Source organism: Dendroctonus ponderosae, unplaced genomic scaffold, assembly GCF_020466585.1.
Source record: "Dendroctonus ponderosae isolate FM_Combo_2020 unplaced genomic scaffold, Dpon_F_20191213v2 Dpon_F_20191213_10, whole genome shotgun sequence".
In the NCBI taxonomy this organism is placed as follows: domain Eukaryota; kingdom Metazoa; phylum Arthropoda; class Insecta; order Coleoptera; family Curculionidae; genus Dendroctonus; species Dendroctonus ponderosae.
Window position 1 is genome coordinate 6,344,290 of NW_026017111.1, and position 6,648 is coordinate 6,350,937.

At 36.7% G+C, this 6,648-nt stretch overlaps 1 long non-coding RNA gene across 1 annotated transcript; it reads right to left on the bottom strand.

Moving 5' to 3' along the window:
* Positions 1–2,910: 2,910 nt before the first annotated feature.
* On the bottom strand, positions 2,911–6,411 carry LOC125502815. The gene is made up of 2 exons (XR_007280554.1): positions 6,316–6,411; positions 2,911–3,162 (listed from the first exon to the last, which is right to left on the bottom strand). It is a non-coding gene; the product is annotated as an uncharacterized LOC125502815 (long non-coding RNA).
* Positions 6,412–6,648: the final 237 nt, after the last annotated feature.

Below are 6,648 nucleotides of genomic sequence, written 5' to 3' on the forward strand. Positions count from 1 at the left end.
GAATAGTGCCTACTGCCACACAAAACCTAACTACGAATTGTCGTCGGACCATTCTGCAATGGAGTTATTCATTAGCGCAGTAGGCTGCTATTTAAACAAAATCTACCTCGGTTATATAACTCACAAACCGACTGGGCATCGTTTAGACGACATCTGGAACACAAAATTAGCCTCAATATGAAGCTTAAAGACCAAGAAGATATTGAATCTGCAATCGAAGTATTAAACAGACATATACTAGAATCAGCAACTAAGGCTACTCCAGACCTGAACACCAATAATCAGTATTTGTATCCAAGCGGAATCATGAAACTAATTCGAGAAAAAAGAAAAAAATAGGAAAGAATGGCAAACCAACAGAATACCCTAAGATAAAGCAAAGCTTAACGCAATCTCAAGGCAATTAAAGCGCACACTCAAAGAATTCAAAAATAAAGAATTTCAAGATTTTCTCACCAACCTTTCACCGGGACCAAATTACACCTACTCCCTATGGAAAGTTACCAAAAAATTAAACAGACTGCAAATTCAAATACCTCCGATTAAAACTACACAAGGATGGGCGAGAAGTGATGGAGAGAAAGCCGAGTTACTTGCCTGCCACCTCGCAAAAATCTATGAATCTGAACAAAATGACACAAATGATGAGTGGGAGGACATTTTAACACATTCTTGCGTTCCCTACTACCAATGGATAAACCGTTAAAACCGTCAAGCTCAGGGGAAGTAAAAAACATAATCATGTCCCTAAAAACCAAGAAAGCACCAGGCGATGACTTAATCACAGCAGAAATTCTGAAAAATTTAAATTGGAAGGCAATAATCTGCATCAATCAAATATTCAATTCGATTTTTAGAACAACCTGCATACCAAACCAATGGAAAGCACCCAACATATTAATGTTACTAAAACCAAGAAAAGACAGCACTAAACCTGAATCGTACAGACCAATAAGCCTACTACCACTGCTCTCAAAAGTTTTTGAAAAAGTCCTCCTAGCACGATTACAAGAACGTGAAAATTTCCTCAAACTAATTCCGGACCACCAATTTGGATTCAGATGCGGTCACACGACAATTGAGCATATCCATAGAGTCACTAACAAAATAAGAGCATCTTCGAGGAAAAAGCATACTGTCCAACTGTATGTCTGGACATCAGACAAGCTTTTGAGGAGGTCTGGCACAAAGGCCTCTTGTACAAAACAAAAAAATGGTTTCCGCAGTTTTATCTATTAGTCCAATCTTATCTCGGTAACAAAATTGCTCAAGTAAAAGTAAATGAGAATTACTCAAACCTCTTTAGCAGCTTTCTCGGCAGTTCCTCAGGGATCTGTACTGGGACCTTTCCTATACACAATTTTTACATCGGATCTACCACAAAATGATAACATTCTGACAGCTACATTTGCGGACCACACAGTACTATTGAGTTCAGATAGCGATTTAAACAGCGCAGCTGAGACACTCCAAGGACATGTTAACGAAGTTGAGAAATGGATGGCCAAATGGAAAATTAATATCAACGAGGAAAAGTGCACGCAGGTGCTATACGTTTTAAGAAGAGGATCATGTCCTCCTATAAAAATCAACAACACCCCTCTCCCCCCTCATCTCAACTGCCAATCATACAAGATATTTGGGGATGCACTTGGATAGAAGACTCACCGGGAAGATACATATCCAGAAGAAAGGAAAAAAATTGGAAATAAAAACAAGGAAGATGCATTGGTTGATAGGTAGAAGGTCCAAGCTTAGTGTTGAAAACAAGATCTTATTATACAAAACGGTACTAAACCCAATATGGAGCTATGATATAGAACTATGGGGAACAGCTAGCACCAGTAATATCGAAATACTGCAGATATATCAGTCCAAAACGTTAAGACAAATAGTCAACGCGCCATGGTATGTAAATAATAACACCATCCACAACGATCTGAAAGTCTCTACCATTCCCGGTGAAATAATCCAAAAATCAACAAGATACCACACCAGAATTGGAAGACATCCAAACCCACTTGCTACTCACCTATTAGATAACATGCCAATACGATGACCCAATAAAGCCTTACCGATCGACCGGAAAGATTCATTTAAATACAATCTATTAAAATCTACGAGCGCAACACAGAACGGCTGCTGGGTCGACTAGTGAATGTGACTATCGTAAAAAAATCTTCTTAATGCTCTAATGTAACATTAGCAGATTGTTGATTGCAGCAAATAAACTAAAAAAAAAACTGTTCTAGATTCAAGCCTAGTTTATCCATTCAACTTCTTGATTATTGGAAACAACGCTGCATTTCGTGGACTTTCCGAGTATAATAAGAGAATTTGAAATGTAGATATTATGCATTTTGAGTTGAAATCAGTACATTTGACCATCTGGTGGCAACAATGCATGTTTATAAAATTAAGATGAAAAGCTGAAAAAACTCCAAAGACAAGGGCTGATTTGTTTGCAAAACATAGGTTTTCATAGCTTCGATTGAAAAATACGCAAGATAAAAGCTAGACGATTCGCAAGCCAATTTCATTTAACTCAACTCCATATAATTGAGTCAAAAAAGCTCTGTTCTGGAGTGTGAGTTTAGTTCTCCAGAAACAGCACTAAAAAAAAGTTACCTTCTTGCCTCAATCCTTTTCAGAATGAGTTTCCTGCTGACCTCACTATAAAGTTAATTAAATTGTAACTAAATTGCAAATTGTGCCTGCTATGAACTTGTTGAGTTACGCCACTGGCTGAGACACAGACAAGTATTCTTTTCTGTTTGGTACCCTGCTGGTTGCTTCCAAAGTCGTAGCAAACAACTTGGAATAATCTCTTAGCTTAACGACTTATCAAGAGACTCAGCTTAAGGAGCCAATTGAGGGTAGAGTTGTAGGTACGACACTGGTAGAAACTCATGAACTAGATTCTATTTATTTTTGACCAAACAGTGATTATTTTCTTTGCAGTCTCGCACTCGAGGGTTTGGCCCAACCTCCATATCAATCACAGACGTATTCTTAACTTGAGTGGTTATGAATGAATGAGCGATTTTCAAGAACAATACTGGTTGGAGCAAATGAAAATTCAAATTTTTGCTTGCTTTCCGGTGTCGGATCCAAAAGGTTTGTTTTGCTTATGAAGTTGGGCCTCGCATTTCAACGAAGGCACTGGAAAACATATAAAATGGGTCAGTTTTTGCTTCCGTTTCAGTGTTGTACCCAAATGGCTCGGCACAACATTCACTTAAAAAATAGGACTTTGCTGATGACGGCAAAAATAAAGAACACCGCGCTGATTATGAAGTTGTGCCGCGTCTTTTAGGCGCGACACTGGTAGAAACTCAGTACAATTTTATTTTCAGTTTGACCGACAATTTTGCGGCGTTCTTTTGAGTGTCGCATAGCATAGGTTTTGCACAACCTAAACGTCCGTAAAAATCAAGAAAGTTCAGTTAAAAAAATTTATAAAACTGTGCCGATGAAAAATTTGGGCCGCTCCATTCAGTTGGTAAACTGTTAGAAACTCAAGAAGCTCTCTTTTGTGATTGACGTAAAGTTTCCTACTATTTGTTCAGTATCGCACACGAAACACTTTCAAGCACAACCTAAACACAATTAAAACCAAGAAAGTTTGTATAGAAAAGGTAACAACATGTTGAGTCGCGCTTCTGAGTTGATGAGTTATAAAGTTATAATCTGGAAAAAAGGTTATTAAATTTTGTAATGAGTATTGTTTTATCATTTCCCTCTTCCTTGTCCCAATTACTAAAAAAATTATCAACTGATTTTTTAACTCATAATTTGAGCAGAAGCGTTTTCCCAGCAGTGAAACTGAGTTCCTGCGCCGGTGCGGTGAGTTAGCACAGAACTGCGCCAACTCCTAGAAATTCACTGAGTTCCCCAGTCCCCAGATCTACACAGAACTGTGCTAATGATAAAGTTGTGTAGCGAATTTTAGTTTCGAAATTGGTAGAAACTCAAGGAATTTCTATTTGCTGTTTTATGGAAAATTTGCTGCTTTCTTTCCAATGCCGTACACAAAAGGCTTGGAACAACTTCAACATCTATCTAGGCCAAGGAACTTCATTTAGAAGAAAACTGGAAATGTGCTGATGATGAAGTTGTAGAACTTGAAAATTCAGTGAATTTTTGGGAGGTGGCGCAGTGCTGTGCTTGTGCAAATGGCTCGCTGCGCCAACCCAACGCTCCGGCGCAGTAACTCAGTTCCGTGGCAGGCAAACGTTTTTTAGCTCCACTTTGATAATTGAGTTGCAACTCATTATCAGAGCGGCAACAGCTCAAACGCGTAACTCAATACAGTGTTACCCAGGCCTACTGCCAGTAATCAAACTTGATCCTGTGGCGTTCAAGATGTTTTTTTCATTTTTGGAGTTTTGAGCGACCAGAAGCACAAGCGAGTTTTTTACGAGTAAAAGTTGAGCGAAGATCTTCGAGGACGACAGATATGTTTTTTGGCATAAAAATAAACTTTTCAACACACTATTAACTTTAGCCGACTTTTGAAGCATTTTTTACAAGGCCGTTTTTTACCATTTTCTTGAAGTTTGTTGTCGTTTGTCGTTTTTTCCTTCAGGTACTTCCACTTACCACTTACCAAAGCGTTTGTAAGTTACAACGTGATGGTTTCCGACACTTTCAGTTTCTTAAACATTCTGATTAAAATAATAAAAATTCAGAAAAATGTGTGTCGTACCTTGCTCGGTCATGAACAATTTTTAGGGGTTAAAGATTAGCATTTCGAAATGTTTGAAAATGTGGATCAGACTGAAATGATCCAATTAATCCTTACGTTGAGGATTATTTCACTTATTTTATTTCCATATATGTTCGTCTGTTTTTGTAAGTACACTTTTCCTGTCGTTTACATTTTTGTTTTTGTTCCTACGAGGTCCATTTTAATCAGTGTTGCCTCGCTGACTAAAGAATAAGATTTGAATTATATTTTTTTTAACTGCTACAATTCTTTAAAGGGCTGTTAGTAGGATTGGTTTAGGAGACTTCCATTACTTCGGAATATGTTTTAAGAAATTTAGTTTTTCATCTCTTCGTCACATTTTTATCGTTTTTCTCACAATTTGAAGGCTAAATTAAATTTCAAAATGGCAAAATTCTGAGAAATGCATGTCTTTCATTGAGCAAGATGCTCAATGATCAATGCTGTGGATGTTGAAATCATTTGTTGCAATATATTTTTATATGCGAGATTTTGTGGACTTTTGCTTTGCCTTTGCTATTCATTTTCTTGCGCATTTTAAAACTTGATTTTGTTGGTTATTGAAAGTTGGAATTTTGGAAAATTGTTTGAATGGATATGCGACTTTTGGATCGACGCATTTTTAATTTTAGGTCACTTTTTATGGCATTGCACGGGTTGTTTCTTCGATAATTGATCACCTTGAGCCTACGCAGGCTCTTTCAGTTTCAATTTAAACCAGGTGCTCCTATTATTTATTTTGATGCAGACTTAAACATTTTCAACTTTCGAAACAAATTGTCACAAAAAAAATATCTTTCTACTCTTGAAATTATTTGAATCATCATTTAAAGTTTGAGTGATACTTCCAGCATTTTTTCAAAGGTTTTTTGCCTAAATCACATTTTGCTAAAGTATTCATTTTTAGTTCATCGTTAGTTAGTTTTATTTCCACATTAATTTTTAGTTTTATTTAAGTTTAAGTGTCAAATAGTGCTATTAACAATAGATCAAAGCGTTTTTCACACACCGCTTAAAAGCGCACAAACATATTCAGACGTCTTAACATTTTGCCTTAAAGAAAATAATTTTTTTTTAAGAGAAATGTGTGTCGTACCTTGTTCAGTTATGAATTATTTTTGAGTAGTACCTATATTTTTGGAAATGTCAACAAATTGTTGGCAACAATTAATATTATATTCTTTTCCATCCTGGGTTTCAGTCAAAGTGTGAAATAAAAATTTGTATATCGTTTATTTCATAACGTTTCGGCGAGACAACAGCGCCATCATCAGATTTAAAGTTCATACAAACTTATAATTGGGAAACATCAGACTCTTTTAGGTCTTTGCTGTCTTGAAACCTCCAATTTGTTTGAATTATTGTCTGTATCACACAAACTCAAGAAACTTTGCGTACAGATCTAACTGAAACTTGTGCGGATTGTAAAATTAACCTGCCATTTTCACGCTCAATTCTGCAAAAAAACTCAAGAAAGTGCTATTTCCTACTTCACCGGCTATATGTTGCTTCTGATTAAAATTGCTTAAGTCTTAAAAATGAAACTTCAACATATAACAAACTCAGGACACTTGAGGATTCCTTACCAGTGGCGTGCTTGAAGGGTCAAACACAACTTCGGCATTAAGCTTGATTTGGATGCTGTGCTGAGGGCTTCGGGCGTGACACTGGCTTGACATAAGAAAAACTTTGTGCAGTGACTCCCAATCCAGTGGCGCGCTAAAGGGTTTTAGCACAGTTTTGAGTTGCAAAATAAACCAGAAACAACTCTACTTTAAACGACAAGAAAAACTCCACTCCAACTGCTGCCAAATGATGTGAAATCCAAACCTACACCAGGAAAATTAAATACATTTTACAGCTAATTGTACACATTTTTGCGATTATTGGTCTAGCTAATGGACCATTTAATCAAATTG